This window comes from Dreissena polymorpha, chromosome 5 (assembly GCF_020536995.1).
Source record: "Dreissena polymorpha isolate Duluth1 chromosome 5, UMN_Dpol_1.0, whole genome shotgun sequence".
NCBI lineage: Eukaryota > Metazoa > Mollusca > Bivalvia > Myida > Dreissenidae > Dreissena > Dreissena polymorpha.
Window position 1 is genome coordinate 112187346 of NC_068359.1, and position 26961 is coordinate 112214306.

A 26961-nucleotide genomic window follows, 5' to 3' on the forward strand; every position below is an offset into this window, starting at 1 on the left:
ATCCTATCAGAGGTTCACATGGAGAGACATCCTATCAGAGGTTCACATAGGAAGACCATCCTATCAGAGGTTCACATAGGAGAGACATCCTATCAGAGGTTCACATAGGAGAGACATCCTATCATAGATTCACATAGAAGAGACATCCTATCCGAGGTTCACATAGGAGATACATCCTATCAGAGGTTTCACTAGGAGAGACATCCTATCAAGGTTAACATCATAGGAAGAGACATCATATCAGAGGGTTCCATAGGAGACATCCTATCAGAGGTTCACAGCATAGGAGAGGCATCCTATCAGAGGTTCACATAGGAGAGACATCCTATCAGAGGTTCACATAGGAGAGACATCCTATCAGAGGTTCACAGCATAGGAGAGACATCCTATCAGAGGTTCACATAGGAAGCATCCTATCAGAGGTTCACATAGAAGAGACATCCTATCAGAGGTCACATAGGAGAGAACATCCTATCAGAGGTTCACATAGGAGATTACATCCTATCAGAGGTTCACATAGGAGAGGCATCATATCAGAGGTTCACATAGGAGAGACATCCTATCAGAGGTTCACATAGGAGACATCCTATCAGAGGTTCACAGCATAGGAGGAGACATCCTATCAGAGGTTCACATATGAGAGACATCCTATCAGAGTTTCAAATAGAAGAGACATCCTATCAGAGGTTCACATAGGAGAGACATCCTATCAGAGGTTCACATAGGAGAGACATTCTATCAAGGTTCACATAGGAGAGACATCCTATCAGAGGTTCACATAGGAGAGACATCCTATCAAGAGGTTCACAAAGGAGAGACATCCTATCAGAGGTTCACATAGGAAGACAGCCTTTTAGAGGTTCACAGGAGAGACATCCTATCAGAGGTTCACATAGGAGACTCCTATCATAGGTTCACATAGGAGAGACAACCTATCAGAGGTTCACATAGGAGAGACATCCTATCAGATGTTCACAAAAGGTGTGTTAAGCAAACATGGTGATTTATTGTACAAAGTGAAGGATTATAATCTGCAAACTCTATTCTTTTCTGCAATATATTTCACAAACAATTGGGTTAAAACTGACCGTTTACAACATTAACTTATTATAGCTTAAACTAGTTTTTTATATAGGCTTTAAAAGATTATAGATTGTAACATTTTGTTTAAAAAACTGTAGAAGTACAACATAACTCTCCTTCCCCTGTTCTTGATGCATTTGATAATGATCGAGTACATATATTAATAAAATGCATTTATAGGCAGTATATTTAGAGCAATATTATGAAGTAACAATATTTTAACGTGCTTTGTGGCACTTTCAAAGCTTAAAGATTTTCCAAACTGCAACCTCTTGTTCAAAATAAACACAGGATAACAAAAATAGCAGATTCCTTAAAAGCAAACAATATTAACTGTACATTTAACAAATGTATAGCTACCCACATAAATCTTTGAAGCCCCTTTTCGTGTGCCCATTGAAAAGGCTTCTCAACAAATAGGTAAACAGTTGCTATGTTAATTGCAAGGTACAACAAAAATTCATGAAACAGACCTACAAAGGTACATAACGCATATTCAAACGATAAATCAATATGGCAGATGAAGTAACGATATTCCAACAATTTTTGTGGCACTGTTGAAGCTATTAAGCATATTATGAAATGATTTTCCAGATGACGTCTTGATTTTGTAAGCAGTCCAAAGGCCCATGAGCAATCAAGTAAATGGGGATTAATGCGTAGGGAACATACTCGTGTCGTTTGTAAAGCTTACGCCAAACATAGAAAGGGTAATGCCTGTTATCGCTTAGAAGGTATTTGTGCTCATACGTAAATATTTAACAATTAAGAATGAGACAATTAGGAAAGAAACACAATAATTTTTTCTCCCAACAGAACTTCAGAACTGCCATATTTTTGAAGGAGAAGTTAAATGAAAAAGTGCAAAAAAGTTTGCCATCACAAGAAAATAGAAAATTTGCGGGAAATTAAGACAAGCTGTGTGTTGTGATCTATCCCCTACAACAATTCCATTCCCCCATTGACCACAATAAAACCAATAAACATAACTCCTACAGCCACATACCCCCACACTTGTTTCACATCTTTACAATCAACGCAATCAGATTATCTCTGTTTGGTTTGGTCGTGGCAAATTTGAACAAAATCTTCACACACAGTTTTCAATAACCCCAATCCGACAGTCTGAAAACAATCACCATCCGATTTCTTTTCATACACTTCCCTTAACCAGCTGATAAGTTCCTTCCTCACGACCAAACATGTGACGAATACAACCCAAATGACATTCGTCTGACGGAACAAAATGGCCTCCAAGCCCAAATGCACTGCAGTGAGGTTGTTTCCACGGAGGTTGAAGAGGTACATGAGCAGCACCATAAAGATGGAACCAGCGTCCGTGTAGTAGAGGAATGTAAAGAAATACAGGACAGGAAACTGGAAAGTGCGAGCGTACTCAGGACCACCTTCAAGCCATTCTCATCCTGCAAAAAAGTATACAAATTTAAATTGTGTACAGTTTTGATTGCCATCAAGTATTATGCCTTAGGCTTTGCACCTAATCATCAGCTATTCTGGAGTATTACTCAATGATCATAACACGTTTTTTAACATTATGAATACATGTATCTACAACTTCCAGTGCAAATTTAATCATAAAAGATTGCATTCACCTGCAAATACAGAAGAACCATAATAATATAATTTAGTAAATCCGTGGTTCCATTCCATACATTTGTGCCTCAATCACATACAAGTACTGATCAATGTACCAACAATTAAAAATACCATTTGCTGAACTACTTATAGCAGGTACAAATAATCCAAGTATCTACCCCTTCCACTATAACTATAACACACATTCTCCAAATAAAATCCAGCAAATAATGTTCTCACTCAATTCAAAATGCACTTTATCAATCCAACAAAACAACAGTCTGATATTGTTCACAGACTTTTATTCCTCATTACACTTATTCCTTAAAGCACCACTGACATTGCTTGCATTCTATGAAGGACATTAGTATAAACTGATTCCTTTTTCAATTACACTGTGTGATCATTGTTCAACAGGCGGCAGCAGTCTCAAACTTTAACAAGAGCAACCGCATAACATGCCAACGCTCGGCTGCGGGTGCAGTTTTTGCATAAAAGAAAGATTGTCAGATTATTTATTTTTTTGAGGTCACAGTGACCTTGACCTTTGACCTATTGACCCCAAAAATGGGTGTGGCGTGTAGACTCATCAAGGTGCACCTTCATATAAAGTTTCAAAAGTTGCAGGTGGAAGCACTTTGATTTTAGAGACAAATGTCAAGGTTTTTGCCGACGCGGACGGCGACGACGAGCTGGCTATGACAATACCTTGGTTTTTCTCCGAAAATAGCAGAGCTAAAAATTAGTTCCACTTGTCTTGACAGCAAAAGACTTTTTAGATCAGATGAAGACCCACACACTGTTACTAATGCTTCTAGATTTTAGAAGTATGGATTAATGAAAGACTTTATGCTTTATGAATCATGGACTATTTTAACCTCTTTTTCCATTGTACCAGGCCAGGTGGCATTATCAATTACTCTGGGTTTTTTTTACGCTTTTCTTTTCTATTTTAATTGGTTGCAAGGAAATAAACATGTTTGATTAAGGAACATATATAAAAAAGCAAACAATATATTATAATATAATTAAAGATACACCATTTTACACTTCAAGGTATAATTTTAATTCAAACAGTACTCTTTTAATTTGGCAGCCCACCCTCGTTTTTGAGAAGTCACATATTCTAAAACTGACTGACTCCAGGGGGTGCAAAACCACTAAGACAAGGGCTGTTTGTAAAACATGCATGCCCCCCATATGGGCTGTCAGTTGTAGTGGCAGCAATTGTGTGAATACGTTTTGTGTCACTGTGACCTTGACCTTTGACCTAGTGACCTGAAAATCAATAGGGGTCATCTGCCAGTCATGATCAATGTACCTATGAAGTTTCATGATCCTAGGCCTAATTATTCTTGAGTTATCAGGAACTATTTTACTGTTTCGAGTCACAGTGACCTTGACCTTTGACATAGTGACCTAAAATTAATAGGGGTCATCTGCCAGTCATGATCATGTACCTATGAAGTTTCATGATCCTAGGCGTAAGCATTCTTGAGTTATCATCCGATCCGGAAACCCGTTTACTATTTCGAGTCACTGTGACCTTGACCTCTGACCTAGTGACCTGAAAATCAATAGGGTCATCTGCCATTCATGATCAATGTACCTATGAAGTTTCATGATCCTAGGCGTAAGCATTCTTGAGTTTTCATCCGGAAACCATTTTACTGTTTCGAGTCCCCGTGACCTTGACCTTTGACCTAGTGACCTGAAAATCAATAGGGGTCATCTGCAATCATGATCAATGTTCCTATTAAGTTTCATGATCCTAGGCATAAGCATTCTTGAGTTATCATCTGAAAACCATTTTACTATTTCGATTCACTGTGACCTTGACCTTTGAACTAGTGACCTGAAAATCAATAGGGTCATCTGCCAGTCATGATCATGTACCTATGAAGTTTCATGATCCTAGGCGTAAGCATTCTTGAGTTTTCATCCAAAAACCATTTTACTGTTTCGAGTCACTGTGACTTTGACCTAGTGACCTAAAAACCAATAGGGGTCATCTGCAAGTCATGATCAATGTTCCTATGAAGTTTCATGATCCTAGGCATAAGCATTCTTGAGTTATCATCCGGAAACCATTTTACTATTTCGAGTCACTTTGACCTTGACCTTTGACCTAGTGACCTGAAAATTAATAATGGGTCATCTGCCAGTCATGAACAATGTAACCTATGAAGTTTCATGATCCTAGGCCTAAGCATTCTTGAGTTATCATCTGGAAACCATTTCACTATTTCGGGTCACTGTGACCTTGACCTTTGACCTAGTGACCAGAAAATCAATAGGGGTCATCTATCCAGTCATGATCAATGTACCTATGAAGTTTCATGATCCTAGGCCTAAGCGTTCTTGAGTTTCATCCGGAAACCATCTGGTGGACGGACCGACGGACGGACCACGTGTGCAAAATAATATACCCCCTCTTCTTTGAAGGGGGGCATAAAAATAGATGATCTGGGAACAGGTTTTATAGGCTGCCATTTTTTACAGAGTGAAACCAAAGTGTCATTCCTGTTTAGGTTTGGGAAAAAATGCCCACTGGTTTTATAGGCTGCCAACCTTTGCCAGAGTGAAACCAAAGTATCATTCCTGTTCAGGTTGTGAAAAAAAATCCCATAGGATTTATAGGCATCCAACTTTTTAAAGAATGACACCGAATTCTCATTCCTGCTAAGTTTTGTAGAAAAACTTACCAATTGTTTTATAGAAGTTGTTTGTTGATTAATATGGATAAATGATGAACAACAGAAGTTATAGACCACAGTGGCTTACTCTTGCACACTTTGTGCTCAAATATACTTCAGAGGTCAGCATAGGGTAAAATTTAAGGAAGAAGTCACTTCTCTCTGGACTAGCATTTAAGAAGTCAGCAGAAATCAAAGAGAGTAATGTTGTTTAGTTTATATCTTATATATCTGGTAATAAGCTGCATATTTTAACCATTGGAAATCACTGAATACAAAATATCAAAGATCTTAATCATTAATTTCATGAACAATCAAGTAAAAGAAAACAACATCAACAACTCACTTAAACTTAAAGCATTTGAGTGTACATGTACATGAAAGTGCATAATATATTTACAATGGACATCAAAACCCCACCCACCCCCACAAACAAAAATATGTTAAAATATATATTTAGAGAGATATATATGCCAGTTCATTCATTAATTGGTTGTATTTTAAACAGGTGTGGAGAAATAAACTGTGTATGCTGGAATTTTAATGGGAAACCACTTTTTATTATATTTGTGTTTTTTTTTCTAAAGCTATTTAGTTCCAATTCTATATTTATCAATTTAGAGCATATAATGACAAACTTCAAAATATGTAAAAACAATCTGTAAAAAAATCTCTTCAAAACATAAAAGTTCACATGATTACCAGAGAGGGTTCTGCAGTTTCTTCAGGATGTTGTAGATGAGATACATGTTGGCAAGACTGCAGAACACATTGTGGCTCTCAACCAGAACGTTGAGCAAAGCTGTAGTGTGGGAGAAACCAGCGCAGATGAGGAGAGGAACTAGCACCCCGGTTGACATCAAATATAAGCCAGGCAGGGTTGTTATCATTGGGTCCCACTGAAAAAAAGGTGTAATAATAACTCTCCTTTTATATCACAACATTCTATTGCATCCCAGCACAAACAATCTCATCAGGCCTGGGGGGGAGGACGATCATCTCAACCCTAAATTACCCATTTATGCCTAGCGTCTAGAAAAAAGGCCTTGGAAAACAGCGTAGACCCAGATGAGATGCCGCATGATGCTGTGTCCTCATGAGGGTCTGCGCTGTTCGCTTAAAGGAATTTCTGTAAGAAATATTATAAATATAGAATTAAATATACTAGACATCCCTAATTTGGGAAATAAATTGATCCAATTTAGAAGGATGGGAGAGTCTACTAGGCACAAATGGGTTGAACTGAAATATGGTGCAGAAATACACCTTTCTGTTTTTTTCATTTGGATTTTCAAAGCTTTTTACCCTTGTTCAATAATATTGCCATGTATATTTTATAATCTTTTTTAATTATTACATTAATACAAGAGAACTATTAGAAGCTGAATATTAAAAGTTAACAACTAATTGTGCAAAAAACAAAACAGGAATGAACAACTCATTGCATTAAACATTATTTGGTGCACTGATGTTATGGCCATCATTTAACCTATTCCATTTTTCCCAGGCGAGCTAGTTTACCATTACTAACAGCACATATATTCAAAACTGGTTAACTTGTGGGTTGGTTTAACTCAAGGCATTTTATGAGCGCCCTCTGGATTTTGTTATAAACAAACTTGCATGACCTACTTGTCAAATCTGACAGAAAAACATCTCTCGCTAGCAACATGAATCGATTTTGGTAATAAAATATTGTTAAACTGAGACTTCAAAAATACATGTATTTGAATTTTCATACTTAAATTTATTTTCTTAACGAACATATCAGACAGTGAATGTGCTTGAAAATAACTGATATTTATTTAATTTTTTGTCTTAAATTCCATATATTAAATGTGATATACGTTATTGATTGCTTCTTTGAATGGTATGTCAGATCTGTGTTCATTCCTGTTTGATTTAATATTTGTGCTGTTTAACCTATTTATTGCGAGCTACAGGGCAAAAAATAAAAATATTCTAGACGCCAGTAAATATTCCTTAAGTACAGCGAGACTACCACTTTGCAGGCTACTTATGCCAGTTACAGACAGCTGCTTGAATCAGAAGAAGTAGAAAAGGGCCATAGAAATAATTACAATGAGCAGTTGCATCCACACACAAGTTATTCAACCAGCCAGGCTGGGCCGGATATTTAACTAGTCAGGGCCCGCCATCTGCAATTTTTGAATATTGGTGGCTCCCCGATTCAAAACATATACTTTTTCATCTATTTTTTGTAAAATTTCCCCTAGGAAAAACAAAAAACAAACAAGAAACATAATTGCCAAGTCACATTCACTTTACGATTCATCATTACAATAAAGTCCTATTGAGTGTTAAAAAATGAAATATATTAAATAATTATTTTGAAACAGAGATGTGTTTGTCAGAAACACAATGCCCCCTATTGCGCTGAACCCTCTCGTCACAGAAATCAATAAAACCATGTATTGACTAAGTTTCACGAATGATTTAGGCAAATAATGTGACTCTATAGTGTTCGATCACATGGTTTCTCTCTAGTCACATAAGGAAAACTGCCCCACCCCCCCTGGCAGCCATGTTTTTTTGACCGATGGGACCATTTGCGGAACTCATCTGAGATATATTATATAAAACCAATCTTTTCACCAAGTTTTATGATGATTGGGCAAAAAATGTGACTTCTAGAGTGTAGTTTTTTTTACTATGCATAAATATAAGACACCCCCCCCCCCCCCGGCAGCCATGGTATTCAACTGACCAGAACTTTTTCGAACTTAACTCTCATATCAAAGAAATAAATATTCTGACCAAATTTCATGAAAATTGGGCAAAAAATGTGACTTCTAGAGTGTTCACATGTTTTCACTATATACGTATAGAGAAAATGCCCCGCCCACTGGCGGCCATGTTTTTTCACCGATCTGGACCATTTTCAAACTCGTCCAAGATATCAATAAAACCAATGTTTTGACAAACTTTCATGATGATTGGGAAAAAATTGTGACTTCTAGAGTGTTTACAAGGTTTCTCTATAGCCAAATAAGGAAAACTGCCCCGCCCACTGGCGGCCATGTTTTTCAACGGACCGGACCCACTTTTGAACTCAACCAACATATCATTAAGACAAACATTTTGATAAAGTTACATGAAGATTGGGCATAAAATGTGACTTCTACGTTGTTTACAAGTTTTTTCTTTTTTTTTTAACTAGTGACCTAGTTTTTGACCCGACCACGACCCAGTTTCGAACTCTACTGAGATTTCATTGGATGAAGCTTCTGACCAAGTTTCATGAAGATCGGACAATTAATGTGGCCTCTAGTGTTTACGAACAAATGTGGACAGACGTACGGACAGACGACGGACAAAGACCGGTCACAAAAGCTCACCTGAGCAATCAGGTGAGCTAAAAAGTTATTATAAACTTTAACGAAGGTTAAAGTTTTAGGAAAGAAAAATACAATGATATTTGACCTTTGACCTTGAAGGATGACCTTGACCTTTCACCACTCAAAATAAGCAGCTCCATGAGATACACATGCATGGTAAATATCAAGTTGGTATGTTCAATATTGCAAAAGTTATCAAACTTCAACCAGGTTAAAGTTTGGACAGAATGACCAAAAGACAGGATAAAAACAATATACCCCCCGATCTATCAATCCAGGGGCATAAAAAAGTTATGACCAAACTTTAACGAAGGTTAAAGTTTTAGGAAAGAAAAATACAATGATATTTGACCTATGACCTTGAAGGATGACCTTGACCTTGACTTTTCACCACTCAAAATGTGCAGCTCCTTGAGATACACATGCATGCCAAATATGAAGTTGCTATCTTCAATAATGCAAAAGTTATCAAACTTAACCAAGGTTAAAGTTTTGGGACACAACATATAATGACACAATGACAGAGAGACAGGCCAAAAATTATATACCCCCGATCTTTCGATCCGGGGGGCATAAAAGCAATTAATATAGTGCAAATATGTACAAATTTAATGATGATGAGTAAGCCAAACAATCTATAAAAGGGAAACGGCCCGAAAAATTCCCCCTCATGAGGGATGTCGGTACCCTGATGGCCAGAGGGCCCTGCTAGTGAATACAATATTCCTTTCAAATGCTGTTCATTGCTTATTTTTCCCAACCATACAAATAATCTGCCATCAAAAGTGACACATTCAATATACATACATACATGTTCTGTAGAATTAAGATGTTACTCATGCAATGTCTTGTACATTTATGTTAAAAAATGTACCACAATATGGTAGGTTATTGTTGGCATTGATTTATTAATTAAGTATGAAGTAGTCTTTGATGCGAAGATTTGCAAATCAGTTGACAATTGATGGAGTAGTGAGCTTTGGATATTGGCTGGTTCATTGTCATATATTCAAAATATATTTGTGATGTACCATCTTATATGAAAAGTACCCTGGTCCCACCATTCACACGGAAAATGGAATCTATTCATGGATTTCTAATGTCTCAATTTTTTCCGGTACTTTATCCTTCAGGTTCATTATTCTTCGATTTCATTCCTTGTATTTACATTAAAACAAAGTACGTTTCCTGTGGGCAAACATGCAACTTTTTCGGCAAGACACACGCAAATAACGTGTGTTTTTTGGATTGATCATTGTATTTTTATGTACATAATTTGATGAGTTAATAATACAAGTCAGTTATTAAGATGCACAATATGTATTACAGAATAAGTCACATTATTCTACAATTATTGTTTGAAATGGTAGGGTTGTTTTACATGAAATGAAATAGTAGGGTAATGTCTTTAGCAAGCAGGTCATGTGAATTATCAGTATATAAAGCACTGCTCTTATGGGAGCAGGCAGTCTGTGTTCGATTGTCGAACAGATCACAACGTTTAATACATTACAGTAATTAGAGACCATATAAGATTGGAAGTATCTGTGACTTGGATGCCTTTTGAGTGGGGGTGACCCAGGCAACTTTGCCCACAACCTACCATAGCTTGCTGGGTAAGCTTGAGACTCCAGGGTTTTTTCTGCCTATTTTGGGAAAAGGAGTCTGACCAAATTGGGAATTTTTTATCAACAAAATTGGTCATTTTGGGAATTTTTGCTTTGATGAAACGGCTCATTTGGGAAAAAATTGTGAATTTATCATGCTTTAATGATTCAGTGGTTTAACAAATAAATTTGTTTTTATTTGTTATTTTGTCTTCTTTATATAAACAGATGCAATATCGGGCATGTTCAACGTTTATTCAAGTACTGCAGTTTTTGTTTTTCAGTTACAGTTACACTCTGAGATAAGAACTGAACAGTCAAAACCTTAAAGCAGATATTTTTGACCAAAACAAACACTGGTTAGTCACCACAAGTAATAAGACACTTCATTCAAAAAAAAAAAAAAATTTTTTTTTTGTAAATTGGGATTTTTTTTATAATCTAGGTTTGGGATTGGGTCTGTTTGCTTTGGGAGTGCCTCCGTTTTCCGGAGGCGCAGACAGTGCTGAAAACCCATGGACTCATATATTAGTCTGGGTCACGGGACTTCCTTTGGTAATATTAGAGAGTGCACGTTTCTGGTCTCTTAGGTCAGCATGAGCAAGGGACATCTCTGCGACTTTGGATGCTGTTGAGTGGAGGTGACCCAGTCAACATTGCGCATAACATACCATAGCTTACTGTGTAGCCTAGAGACTCATATATAAGTTCGGGTCACAGGTTTCCATTCCAGTTAGTGCACGTGTCAGGTCTCATAGGTCAGCCTGAGTCTGTCAGCTACTTATTGTCGCATGTACTACACTGACCCATTGTCTTCCTTGCATAACGCAGAGGGGGGACATTGAATGTCTTCCTTGCCTAACGCAGAGGGGAGACACTGCAGACTCGTTGCTATAGGTGTAAGACACCCAAGGTGACCCAAGTCACCCAAGACACCCGAGGTAACCCAAATCACTCAAGACACCCTAGGTGACCCAAGTCATCCCAAGTTGACCCAAGTCAACTCAAGACACCCCAAGTCTACCCAAGTCAACTCAAGCAGCGTTTTTTTTCCCAAAAGGGGAAAGGTACTTGTACCCCTATAATTGGGAATTTTTCGAGTTGTGAAATCTTCAAATTGGGAAAAAACAAGTCGCTAAGTCAATGAATTGGGAAAAATTTGAGTCGCAAAATTGATGAATTGGTAATCTTTAAAATGCATCTTATCTATCATTAGGGGCTATATTCTGCATCACAAAGCATTTTAAGCTCTAGGTTTTAACAGAAAAACGACTAGTGATGATATTTGACAATCATATCATGTCATGTGAAAATTGTGTTATTGCCACTTCAGTAGCAATGTGCCTGTAAATGGAAAAAAATATCTTCTAGTGATAGGCATAATCACTGAGGTTGCATACAAAATAATATTAATAATTTGTTAAGCCCTTAAAAGTCTCAAAAGCCCTGCAATGTTTTAGGTGAGTTTAATTAAAAACTTAAAAAACAAAACAAAAACAACAACAATGGAACTTGGACTGGTTTGAAATCTTTGAAAAATAGAAAGTGAGAATAGCCACACATAACCAAAATGAGTTTTTATAGTAGAATGCTTTAACAACTTTTTTCAAATGTGAGTCTTATATTTTGTTTTGATTTTTTTTTCAAATCATCAAATAAGATATTAAGATCATCTGCCATAAAATGCTTATGTATATGTTGTAAATAACTATAGTATTTTACACACATGTCTCATTATTTTTAATTTAATGTTAAACTTATATTTGTTAACATCTGTATCCGAATATTTTCTGTCCCGATTTGACACTTCATTTTACACAACGGTTAGAGTTGCACCCCTTTGAAAGGTTTTGTTTACTTTCTACGCAACGATGTATGGCAAAAATAAATGGCCGAAAATGAAATGCTAGACAATTCCAAAAGATATTTCCAGCGAAAATAAAAGGCACTGGCGATTGGGAACGGCACCTAGGATCGTTGGGAACGGTAGATATGGAGATTGGGAAAGGTCTGGTGCTAAAATTGGGAAGCCTCCGTTAGGCTTTGGGAAAGGTACTGTTCTCCGGTACTAGTTAAAGAAGGAAAAAAAAACGCTGTCAAGACACCGCAAGTCAACCCAATTTTAAGTTTACCCAAGACAACACAAATCAACCCAAGTCACACATGGCATATGAAACCGGCTTGTAAAGTGATTAAATGTTCATCATTCCAATGATACAATAATTATAAATCATTAATAGTGTAAATAGTCATTGATTCCAGTTAAAATTGAGGAAGTTGAGTATCTAATCAAACGGCTAAGGAAAGCCCCAGGTGTGTTGAAACATACCACTGGTGTTTGTGGCCATTGTATATATCCCAAAGAAACGGTAAACACGTTACACAATAAGTGTGTTTTTTTTCAAATAAACTCAATTAGCCTTTTCTCTGTGATAATCCAAAATGCGTATGATTATGTTTGTGATTTTACACAAGTGGAGGTGAATGTATTAACAATAACTTGACAGGATTTAAAATTTAGTGTAAACCTGGGTTCCGTATTGTTAGTCTCATTTATAAGACGCGCAAAGAATTTAGAGATACTTTTTATATGGGCTAAATTCTTTGGAACGTCTCATCGTTGAAGGACCTTTTTTGTGGTGGAAACCAGAAAGATTAAATTTTCATTAATTTGCGTAAAATTGCAAAATAACATTACCAACTCATTCCGTTTTAATTCAGAAGTTCATTTTTACATCAAATATCGTCGATTCGAAGTTAGTAAGGCATAAATTCTTCAGTTAAACTTCTGCTTAAATCGCAAAACAATCACTGACCTGTAGCCATTTCATGAAACTGATTTAAATATGAACCAATCAGAAGAAGGCATTACGGTGTAACGTGTACGCGTAATTTTATTTAACATGAGCTTTTAACACCGACTTTTACCTAACTAGATCTAGTATGCTAATCTTTGTCGATTTAATAAGCATATGTTCAAAACAGATATGGTGCAGTTTCTATTCACTGTTCTAAGTTTCAGGAAGTGTTTATTCATGTCTTTTTCGCACCTCTGTCTGTGTTGTTTTATGTACTTACATTCTACGTTACAAAGGACGGTATACTGTACGATCTGTATCAATATTATTTATGTACAGTATAAAAATAAAAGATGTAATTTATTTCAGAACTTTTTAATTGTCAATTTAGAAAAAAACAATGCTAAATTAATCCAGAAAAGTATAACATCGGTTTACTATGTAACGTGCTGCACCACAACAGACGAACGCAAACTGTATTTTACGCTGTTTATTCTTCCACTTTAAACCAGATGCTTTACATCGAGGTAGTGTTATCGATTTATATCTACACAGCGAGCGAATCGAGAGATATTGAAAAATTGAATAGTGGTTGGATTTAAATTGCTCAGGCGTGCAAAATTCAAAGTGTCATTACATAATTTTTACGGAACATTATCGAGAAATGAATTATCTACACAGGTATGTAAATATTATTGCAATCCGTTGTTATTAAGTGTCTTATATCGGGGCTTGAATGTTGCGCACAAAATCCTTGCGCAACAAAAAGACAAAGAACAAAAAAATCCCACCACATAATTGGTCTTTCACCCTTTGTACGCTCCAAATATTACCCATATAAAACAGAGGCGTATCCAGAAAATTTTAAGAGGGGGGGCTCAACAGGGGAGGGTGCGGGAGGGGTGTCCCCTTCGGTCGTCGAAATTTTTTTGAAATGGCACCTTGAAATGATGCGATTTCCTGCTATCTAATCAGCATTTTGCATGATAAAAGTGAATGTGAAACAAATAAGAACTTGAGTTCACACATCAAGTGTGACAGACACAATGACAGACAGACACACAGGGGTAAATCAAATGTCTCTCAAACCACTAAAGTGGTGGGAGACATTATTTTTATCCATAACTTTTTTAACGGTGTAAGATGGGTGGACCTCCTATTTAACCTTGTTGGTTATCCTACTAGGTCAACTTAGGTACAACATTAAAATGTTTATGTCCATGTTCCTATGAATGGAAAGCAGGCACACAGCGGAAAACCTGTCCTGACCCATTGATGATCTCAGTTTTGTCTTAACAAGTCCTTGGGCACTGATACTCCTTTTTAACTCGCATTATGTGACAGGGAACACACATGATATGGACAAAGCAGTGTAAATGGTGGGGTACAGCTGGGAATCACAATGTGCATCAGAGCCCTGAAGGGAAGTAGGTGGGTTGGGTACACCTTTCAACCTAGCCTGCCATATAAAGTGCAACTCGGCAGGGAGGGACTGAGGGGAAGGGAGATCATCATTGAACCATTCAAGGTCACTAGCACTGACAGGAGAGGAGCACATTTGTTCAGGTATAAACTTCAATCCCATGGCTGCCTTAGTCTGCAAATAACTGAATCGGGTGCCCATTTCATTCACAAAAGTGTCAACAAAGGGAGTCGTTAGGTGTCTTGTGTAGTTTAATTCGGGTGTTGCTGCCTCGATGTTGTCACGCTTTAAGAAAATGATTTAGTTTCATATAGCAAAGTAATTCTTCATTTTTGAGTCTTTTTTAATTTTAAAAACTATGGTTGAACATCAAAGCAGTTAGCCCGATTTGTAAAAAACCCAAATCAAAACAAAAAATAATAATTGCCATTCATTAAGTGTGCAGTTGAATTTTACTGGCAATAACTTGTTACTCAAAAGGATTATCACTCTAAAGAGCTAATACCAATTAAATTTATCAAATAAATTACCGAAAAAATAATAATGATTGTCCATTGCGTTCTTCTAAACTCTTTAATTGCTACAAATTGAAAGATTGTTTTTCACAAGTCTCATGCGGCAGCCATTAGTAAACATTTATCTATAGCTAATTGTATGGATGAATTTCATTAGTTGAATGTATCTTCTTCAGCCAATCAAATAGCGCAGTTTATTACTTACAGTCAATGAAGCGTGCACTTAAGCTGACGAAGGTTAGATCGTCTGTACACATGCCTGGGGGCTAATCACACAAATCGACAGCTGTTTATGGCTTAATTAGGGACATACGACAGGAAATACACAAGTGGATTGAAACTGTAAGGGGCTCATTTTTATTAAAAATCGTGTCTAGCCAGCCAGCTGGAGGGGCTTTAGCCCCCTAGCCCCCCACCTAAATACGCCTCTGTAAAAAGTAGCTTAATATTTAAGAGCGTCAAAAATTTGGACTACCGTATTGTATGAGTGTGGTGCGAATCAATCGTCCGTAATTTCTAAATACTTCATGCTTACTTTGCTGAAATTACCATCGCAATACTGCCGCGCTTGTGGAATGTGAAATATCTCGTCCATATACGCATCTTGCACATGATTATTTATGTACAAAAATGTGATAATGGTGGGAATCGAAAACAAAACAAAACACATCATCAGCTCCATAATTTTAAGTAAGTGCAAGAACATGAACGTGTACGTTTCTTGTGAAAACGGGCAGTGTGTCACACCGGTCACATTCCAATCTGGGAACTCGGCAATATACAATATGCAGAGTTGTCTTTTCTTGCACTCACATACAATTTGATTCAGCTTTGCTGGTTCCCGTCAAATCTCTGCACGGAGGTTGGACAATAAACACTCCTAATTTTCGTAAACGGCTTTCGATCAAGATTGATTTTATCAAATACGTTTTTAATTAATATTAATAGACCATACATCTATGTGCAATTATAATATTTACCACAGATCACGATTTATTTAAATATAAACTACAATTTCATATAAATTATATTTACATGTTTTGAGAATTTGCGTAAATTATAAACACAGAGAGTGCATGTGATTTATTTAATTGTTTATTGTAAAAAAAAATAACTTAAAACTTCAACACAACCTACACAATTATGTGAAAAGTAATATGAATTATTAAGTATTTGTGACGTCAACGCCATTTGCCGCATTTATGTATGTTTTACGTTGACGTCATCATCATTATTGTTGTTCACTTTTATCAGACGTTATTTAAGGATCGAACCAAACAGACGTGTTGTCTATTACATGAGCGAAGTACCACTACCACATTAACATGAATCTTGCAAACGTGCTGTCTATATTAAAAGAAACAATTTCTAATATGATTAAATAGCTTGAAATATTTAAATTTCGCTTAACATTACTATTCAGTCAATGATCACCATTAGAGTGCAGATCTATCTATCTTTCAATACTGCCGAACTCCCCTTGCGGGTATTCTTGGCGATCAATTGGTCATTGTCGGCTCGGATACTACTTACATGTACACCGGGTACTCTTTGTATACTTACATTACTTACATGTTCCCCGGTAAATATACTAAGACGTACTCTGGAATTTTAACGCTAAATCGGTCGTTGTCGGCTTTAAAAAAAAATCATTATGTTCACAGTTATATCAATTTTCTGTTAAATTTCCTCTATATTATCAAAACTTATATTAAAAAAGCATGTTGATACAGTTTAAAAAAAAAGTTTGTTTATAAGATAAACAATATCGTTTTACGGTAATCGGTAGCGCGTTTTACGACTACGGATTTTGGGCGGAAATACACTCTGGTACAGTCTAATATTGACCGGGTACGTGTAAGTATTTTCACCGTACCCGCATTGTGTCACACCGGTCTCATTCTATACATAGATGGTGACGTCACTACGTTATTGTCACCTCTATGCTTAGACGCATCACGCACCTCCATTTGGAGGCATTTATGACTACGACACAAAGAAGTCCGCGGATGAATTAACAATTTGCTTTATAAGTAAACATTTGTGTTATGATTTAAAAGTTAAATATTATTTTGTTCAGTCTTACGGTCTTATGTTAGTATCAATTAAAATTTTCGTTAGTTTTCAACAATTTCGCTCTTTATTCACTTTTTTTAAAACTGTACTTTCACTTTCGGTTGTAAAACAACATGAATCCTTTATTGACGAAAGTTTGCAATGAAATAGCGTTTTCAAAACCGCTTAAAAAGTGTCAGAAGGTGTGTCTGATGCATGTTTTGAATAGACACAATGTCATAGCTATATTGACGACTAGTATGGGAACAATTTGATATTTCAAGTGGCTCCATTTGCATTGCAAGAGAAGTGCAATTTGACTTGTTCAGTTTGTTAAATTTTGACACCCTAATTATATATTTTTTATAAGTGCCTGATTTATTTTTTTCTTCAAATAATTGAGATCAATGAAAAATTTAGTAAAAGCACAGCATTGATGTTCTATGATGGTCATTTTTAGTGGAATAGTATGTTACAATAAAACAATTATAACTATTGAATTAATGAATTTAGATTAGGTGTCATCTTTAAATGGGGTAGTAATTCATTATATGAGATTAGCACATTATTTAGTTGAAAATGAATAACACTTTAATGACTTACATGTACCATAGTAAAATAAAGTAGCATAGAATATGTTGCAGGTCATAAAATGTAAAACTGAAGTTGAAGAGCTTTACAAATATTTTACACTGACAACACTGTTGATTTTCCAAAAAAAATCCTTCCTATCTACCTGCCCTAGTTTTTTGGGGCAAATTTAAATATTATTAATATCATTGAGTTAAATTATTAAAATATCAATATTATATTATTAATAATGAAATACTTTGCAAGGAAAGTCAAATTCTGTTTTAATTAGTCTTAATTAGCTACTAGTAAAATTGAAAATATCAGTGACATCCAATAATTGGATAATATGCGTATGAATGCATATTTTTTTGACAGTTACATAGTACACTATTTAATTGGATTAAAAACAACAAAAAACTATAGTTCTACAACCCAGCCCAAGTTTACTCAAACTGAATTAATTCATCAATTGATCCTATTTAATTATATTAAACACAACATGTGTAAGATTTTGAGAATATCCCATGTATTCCTCTAGTATTCCTCTAGTACACCAACATGCATGTACTAATGATTTACATGCACCCCTTAAACAGTTTAACAAAAATAATGAATGATTAATCCAAAGAAAACAACAAATAAGCTGCTTCATATTAAAAGTTAATTACATAAGATTACATAAGCAAAATAATCATTTTGATAATAAATCAAGATTATACTTCAACCAAACCATTATAAATTTATTGTGGGGTGGGGGATGTAAGCACTAAAACTAAAATGGGGAGAAATGTCTGGGGAGGGAACATCTTAGGGGGGGGGCGTCCAGAATTCCTGCTAAGGGCGACAGTGTTGTTAATGTGTCTTTAGAAGAAATAATTGAAGGAAAGTACTCATTGGTGTATGCCCATCCAGAAGCATTTCTGAGCATATCAATACTACTACTACTTCTACTACTACTACTACTACTACTACTACTACTACTACTACTACTACTACTACTACTACTACTTCTACTACTACTTCTACTACTACTACTACTACTACTACTACTAATACTACTAATACTACTGCTACTACTACTTCTACTACTACTACTATTACTACTTCTACTACTACTACCATCACCACCCCCACCACCACAACCACCACCACTGCTACTACTACTACTACTACTACTACTACTACTACTACTACTACTACTACTACTACTACTTGGTACACCAGTACTTGTTGTCCATGGAGACGATAATGAGAACTCTCCCAGAGTATGGATCGAACCCACGCCCAGCGGACAACATTCTCTACACCACAGCGACCATGAATTAATATTTGACGCCATGTGCAACATAATTCACCTTATTACAAAAAACATGGAATTCACAAAATGACTGAAAATGCTTTAAAATAAATGCAAATTTGAAATTTGAAACAAAACAACCTAAGCAATACATAATAAGAAACACTACATTATTGAAACACTGATACCATGAACATTTTAGGGTTTAACACCTTATGTACATGTACCAGACCTTTTATGCACTACCAGTACTTTGAAACTTCACGTACCACCTACATCAAATATAGGTGTTATTGTCCATTCATTCATAGCAGTCCTAATGAATTAAGGTCATTCTCTAAACATGGTTAAAGTCTAAAGAAGGAAATAATTTGAATTTTTTTTACAGTTTGAACATTAAGGTCATTCTCTCTTCTTTTCAAAGTATCACATTTCAATTATACAATAGGAAATACAATTTACATTTTAGACTTTATAATCCTTAGTCAGGATAAGATAAGAGACAAATGAATTTTTATAATTTACTTCAATTTCAGGTAAGACTAATAAATCATTTATTAAGTACTACATGTACTTGGGCTAATACATTACACTTAGACACTCAGTGACACTTTAACAGACATTCATATTAAATTAGTTATCTCTATATATTATAAATATAATGGTAAATAAAGTGTCAGATAGTGGTACATAAAGTGTCTGTACATAAACGGACTGGTACTTAAGGTGTGACATTCAACATTTTAAAAATCAGTAAACAATTTATGGACTTCATTGTTTTGCATATACTCAATCAAAGCATATTTATTAAAAATTAAAACACACTGTTCATGGCTGTATCTTTTTATTTATACATGCTTCAACTATTCTGGTTATTAATACATTTTTATATATTTTTAAATTATATATAAACAAGAGCACCACATAATGGGTGCCAAGCTAGGCTGCGGTGCAGTTTTGAATAAATGAAGTTTATTTTTAAAAAAATTAGAGGTTAGTGACCTTGACCTTTGACCTAGTGACCCCAAAATGGGTTTGGAGTGTAGAAATCATCAAGGCGCATATACATATGACGTTTCAAAGTAATAGGTGGAAGCACTTTGATTTTAGAGCCGATGTAAAGGTTTTAGCACGACGCGGACATCTGACGACAAGCTGTCTGTGACAATACCTAGGGTTTTCCCCGAAAACAGCCGAGCTAAAATTGAGCATACAGTGTTTTTTATCGTTCAAATTTGGGTCCGGTAAGAGGACCCATTCCCTATGGAAAAAAGTATATATTTTTCCCAAATGGGACCTAAAAATTCCCAATGGAAAGGAAACACAAAAAAAATATTTTAATAATTATATAAACATGTAAATTATCTCAAAGTCAAGCTATAGAAGTTGAACTTTAAAATATATCATATTGAAATCACTATTATTATCAATTGTACAGTATTTTTAATCATAAAAGCAACAATATCAATCTCCCAAATTTACTCAAAAGAACACGTTATTTCCCAATTTAAAAATGGACCCGGCCCCATTCCCAAAATGGTGAAAAAAAACACTGGCATATAAATTAAATGGAAAACAAACAATATTATGTCAACAAAAATAAAGCTGTAAAAATCTCACCTGCTTGTCTTTGATGTTGCAATTAGCACATTCAGCATTTTCAGTATCTACTAAATAAATATATGAAAGTGCCAAATGTCCAAGATACCATGACGTCCTCCTCAAAATGTTTGATCCTTCGAAATGCATTTTATTTTGTCCCTGATTAATCCTCTCACACATTAGGCCTACATGTAAGATTCCTTGTAATGTTCACAGCATTTATTTTAAATCATTTACGTTCTCAAATATCAGCAGGTATTTAATTACAAATATTTATTTATGATTTAGATTTATTTACTATTTCGAAGGGGTGCTGGAGGTTTTGGTAAATTACAAGTTCGGTAAATTTATTTATATAGTAAATGCCGTGGAGGGTTCGGTAAATTGGTTTTTATAGAGGTGGTATACCTACAACGAGGTGTTAATGACACCTATTATTGGCTTACAATGACACAGGGGCATTTATTTGCAAACTGTGGATTAATTTTGAGTTGAGTTTTTTTTTAGTTTGCTATGCCTATGGTAAAGAATTAAGGGAAATGAATGAGCTACCTCTGAAAAACGAATTCTGTTAGGAAATTTTTTCAACTAATTGTTTAAACATATATAAAAACCAAAACAATCATGACCTAAAGATAAACTTTTAATATATAATCTACCTCCCTTGATTAGAATATTAATAGGTTGCAAGCCTGGATAATTAATATTAACACTTTGCAAACATCTCTAAATTGATAAAATCAACTCCGTACATTTAAACAGATAATTTAATTAGTGTCAAACAACTCAATTAATGTACATGCTTATCGACAAAAGGTGCGATAATCCCTATTTATACCAATTTACCGAAACCTCCACGGCATTTACTATATAAATCAATTTACCGAACTGGTCATTTACCGAAACCTCCATAACCCTTTCGAAGATACCGTCTTGCAACGTGTTTAGTTAGTCTAAGTTACGTGTTTAGTGATTCTTACAAACAATAGACTGACATGAAAAGTGGCTCATTTTGAAGCACAAACTGCATCCAAATATATATTACAGCTGGCCCGGTTTGATGGGACCTGTTTTTGATAATAATTAATTACCATTTTTCACTTCCGTGTTTATTATGTTTACCAACGCCATGATGGAAAAAAGTCCGTTTCCCACAATACTTAGCGCGCATTCACACAGGTCAGTAAGACCGGTGTGACACATTGACACCGGTCTTACTGACAATAACGTAGTGACGTCACCATCTATGTATAGAATGCCGTACCCGGGGTACATGTAAGTATACTTACATGTAAGTATAATATACCCACTGTCAACTGGGTCATGCGTGTTGTGTATCGTGTTATTCCTTAAAAGTTGACCCAGCATTTGTTAGCATATTGCAAGACATATACATTTCCAGAAAGGAAATTCATTTCTGCGTTGAATAAGACCGAGATCGTGAAAATCGCTGCACAATTGATGAAGATATGGCTGTTCAAAGCGATGAACCCCGTTTTGGGGTGATATTGAGTTGCATACCTTGTTATATATATATTTGATAGTGAAATATTTTTTTTCAGAAAAGTTAATTTTTCGTTATAATATGATTATTTATCATTCAAAATGATGTTTTCACTAATTAATATCGCTAACCACCTGTGGCATGGCGTATGATTTCGGAGATCAAATAGTTTTCATGGATCTTGGATGATTGAAATCACGGGCGCCACATCTTTTTTTAGATGCATTCATAAATGAGTCAATGCTACTTCCGAGGTGGTTTTTAAAATACACGGGGATTTCTACAGAGTGAATAGGTTTCATATGTGTGTGTTTTTTTTAAAAGAGATTTCGAATTTATTTAAAAATTGTGCAATTTAGAGCTATTTTGCGAAGATCTATTCATCCACAAATGTATAAAAATCCAAAAATCAAATTTTGGAAACGAAAGGATCTGTATAAGTTGTGACATGGTGAAGTCTTCAAATCGATGTTTTTTTTTTGCCTGCGTGACTAGCATTTACATCCAATTAAATCGCTAACGACATAAACGATTGCGTAAAACATCAGCAAGTTGCTGCTTCCACAAAAACATTGGCTTGTTACCGATGTACTTAGCTTGTATTCTTCCGAAAGTGATGGGACCAATGACAAGAAGGTGGCGCCAATGAACGATATATGCGTTCACAGTCGAATCACAAAACTATCACATGAATTAAATTTGATGGATATTGTTTATTTTAATATGAATTTTTATTCTTCACAGATATTGGCACAGATACGAACTGGGCCAGAAATAAAGCATTCCAACATATTTAAGCTAATAAGCCACAGAGAAAATGATACAAATATTATGCTGTCAACCAAAATGACAATTGCTTTCAAAACAGGCAAACGCCATCGATTTGCGTTTGAAAACTCCAGCATTTAAGACCCCACGGTTCCCAATAGGTCGTGATTGTATGTTTCTGTACATTTAAAGATGAAAGAATCATCGCTGAATCGCACTAGGTTTACTGATTTTTAAACTAATGCGGATACGTCGAAAACCATGTAAGACATACCATATAGAATTCTCCGTGTTTTTTTTTAAACTTCGGGTCCTTAGCGCCACCTCGGAATTAGCATTTGCTTATTAAATTATGCATCTAAAAAAAGATGTGACGGCCGTGTATCAGACCAGGCATGCAGAGCTTACTGCGTGCACTTTGTTGAAATGATGAATAATGTGATAGTTGAATGTTAATTATTATTTTGCAACACTATTTATTTTGAAACGTTCAGCTTTTGACACAATAAAATGCTTTAAAAAGTAGTTTAAATGTTGTAGAGAGGCTATATAAAACATCATTTGAGAAATTGTTCTGCAATGTTTTGCGAAGGTCCAGCAAACCATAGTTAGTTTTTTAGTTAGGATTAGCTTCTTAGCAACGTTAGTTTTTACGTTAAGTTACGTGTTTTACCACGTTTTGTACGAGGTGGAGGTATATTTGTCACTATATATGATCTAATATTTTTTTTATTATTGAATACCAACAAAACAAATAGCAATGTAACGCATAAGAATTTTAACGCCTTAAGATTAAAGGGGCCTTTTCACAGATTTTGGCGTGTTTTGAAGTTTGTTATTAAATGCTTAATATTGATAAATGTAAACATTGGATCTAAAAAGCTCCAGTAAAACATCAAGAATTAAATTAAACAAGAGGGCCTGAAAGGCCTAAAGTCGCTCACCTGAGATAACAAGATATTATTGGGATAAATCTTCTGACCAAGTGTCACGAAGATCGGAAAATAAATGTGGCCTCTAGAGTGTTAACAAGGTTTTACTATAGCCCTATAAGGAAAATGCCCCGCCCCTGGCAGCAATGTTTTTCAACCAACCGGCATCATTTTTGAACTCGTCCAAGATATTATCGGCAAGAATCTTCTGACCAAGTTTCATGAAGATCGGACAGTAAATGTGGCCTCTAGAGTGTTAACAAGATTTTACTATAGCCATATAAGGAAAAATGCCCAACCCCTTGGAAGCCATTTTTTCAAGCAAACATAATAATTTTCAAACACTCCAAGATATCATTGAGATCAATCTTCCGACCAAATTTCATGAAGATTGGAAATAAATGTGGCCTCTAAAGTGTTAACAAGGTTTTACTATAGCCATATAAGGAAAAATGCCCCACCCCTGGTGGCCATGTTTTTAAAGCAACCAAAACCATTTTCGAACTCATCCAAGAGATCATTGGGACAAATCTTCTGACCAAGTTTCATGATGATCGGAAAATAAATGTGACCTCTAGAGTGTTAACAAGGTTTTACTATAGCAATATAAGGAAAATAGTTCCGCCCCGTGGTGGCCATGTTTTTCAACCAACCGGCATCATTTTTGAACTCTTCCAAGATATTATTGGGATGAATCTTCTGACCGAGTTTCATGAAGATCGGACTATAAATGTGGCCTCTAGAGTGTTAACAAGATTTTACTATAGCCTTTATAGCCATATAAGGAAAAATGACCCGCCCCTTGGCGGCCATGTTTTTCAAGCAAACGTAACCCTTTTCGAACTCATCCAAGATATCAGTAAGACAAATCTTCTGACCAAATTTCATCGAGATTGGACAATAAGTGTGGCATCTGGAGTGTTAACAAGGTTTTACTATAGCCATATAAGGAAAAATGCCCCGCCCCCTGGCGGCCATGTTTTTCAACCAACCGGCATCATTTTCGAACTCGTCCAAGATATTATTGGGATGAATCTTCTGACAAAATTCCATGAAGATTGATCAATAAATGTGGCCTCTAGAATGTTAACAAGATTTTACAATAGTCATATATAGCCATATAAGGAAAAATGCCCCCCCCCCCTTGGCAGCCATGTTTTTCAAGCAAAGGTTACCATTTCTGAACTCATCCAAGATATCAGTGGGACAAATCTTCTGAGCAAGTTTCATGAAGATCGGACAATAAATGTGGCCTCTAGTGTTAACAAGATTTTTCTAAAGCCATATTAGGAAAAATGCCCCGCCCCCTGGCGGCCATGTTTTTCAACCAACAAACGTCATTTTCGAACTCGTCCAAGATATTATTAGGATGAATCTTCTGACCAAGTTTTATGAGGATTGGACAATAAATGTGGCCTCTAGACTGTTAACAAGATTTTGCTATAGCCATATAAGGAAAAATGCCCCGCCCCTTGGCAGCCATGTTTATCAAGCAAACTTCACCATTTTCGAACTCATCGAAACCAATCTTCTGACCAAATTTCATGAAGATTGGACAATAAATGTGGCCTCTAGACAGTGAACAAGGCAAATGTTGACGGCGCTCGACGGACGACGGACAAAAGGCGATCACAAAAGCTCACCATGAGCACTTTGTGCTCAGGTGAGCTAAACAAGGACAAAAAAGTAGCCCGCAGCAGGGATCGAACCAGTGACCCCCGGAGTCCTGAAGTAAAGGCCAATTATACCGCTCGGCCATCCTGCCAAGAATGTATGAATGGCTTATTTTATAGTTTATATAAGCAATCTTTGTAGTTTCACAAAATTAAACGACAACAACAGAACTCTCCAAATTATTCAATTGTTTCGCGTTGCAACACTTTATAATTTTCATGTTTTTAAATCGTCAAAAAGATAATGGCTATATTAGACCATGGTAAATGTTCAGTATTACTATTTCCTCACAAATATCGTAACTAAAACGAAAATTTGTGAATCTAAAACAACTTTTTTTAATTTTGTCAATTTACCAAAACGTGAAAAGATCCCTTTAAAAAACAGTTTGAGAACTCAGGAAGATGTGTATTTCACTCTGTGTATTTGTCTCAAATTATTATCTGCAATATTTTCCCTCAGCTGAGGTAGTAATGGTTGTGTGCACTACTTCAATCACAACTGTAAATCGACCTCAGCTGGTAACGATCAACAGTAGGGTGTCACTCAGTATACAGGAGTCCCTATTTTAGGAGGAGACAAATAAAGATGGTCTTACATCAGGTTTGTGTATTAAAACACATACCTGTCTTACATGTATGTCAATCCATCTTTCAATTTACTTCCGTTTAAGACATTTTTGCGGACTTGAAATGTAACTGAATTTTAACAAGGGCTGTTTGTAAAACATGCATGCCCCCCTATATGGGCTATAAGTTGTAGCAGCAGCCATTGTGTGAATACGTTTTTTGTCACTGTGAACAACGGTGGTGGTGGTGGTTGTTATTGATACAATGAATTTCAAAAATGCAGTTAGCCTTACATTTGTTAAAATTTAAATATATTACAAGGGAGGCAAATGCTGTAACAAAAACTTATTGCATTTGTTTCCCCTGTATATAAGAAAGATATAATAGTGTATTACCTCCCCTGTCCTGCTTATATTTATATTAATCAACAAAATTAAACATTAACACAATATTTAATAAACAAAATATACAAAAAATCTCATATTCTGATAATATTTTTACTGATCCACTGTATTTTACTAAAAGGATGATGTTTCATTGGACTGATACAAAAAACTGTAATTATAGATTTAGGATTACAGACCAGTTGCTTCAGTAATATTGTTCAGAGTGTGCTCTGTTGGCCGCGTATGCATTCTTGAGTTATCATTCAAAAACCATTTTACTATTTCGAGTCACGGTGACCTTGACTTTTGACCTAGTGACCTCAAAATCAATAGGGGTCAACTGTGAGTCATGATCAATGTACCTACGAAGTTTCATGATCCTAGGCCCAAGCGTTCTTGAGTTATCATCTGACAACCACCTGGTGGACGGACCGACCGACAGACAGACCGACAAACCAACATGAGCAAAGCAATATACCCCCTCTTCTTCGAAGGGGGGCATAAAAATGGGAATGTAAATGGTT

The 26961-nt window shown here is 35.7% G+C and overlaps 1 pseudogene; it reads right to left on the minus strand.

The window, feature by feature from the left end:
• Positions 1–15821, minus strand: part of LOC127831550 (putative Dol-P-Glc:Glc(2)Man(9)GlcNAc(2)-PP-Dol alpha-1,2-glucosyltransferase) — a 23351-nt pseudogene extending 7530 nt beyond the window's left edge.
• Positions 15822–26961: the final 11140 nt, after the last annotated feature.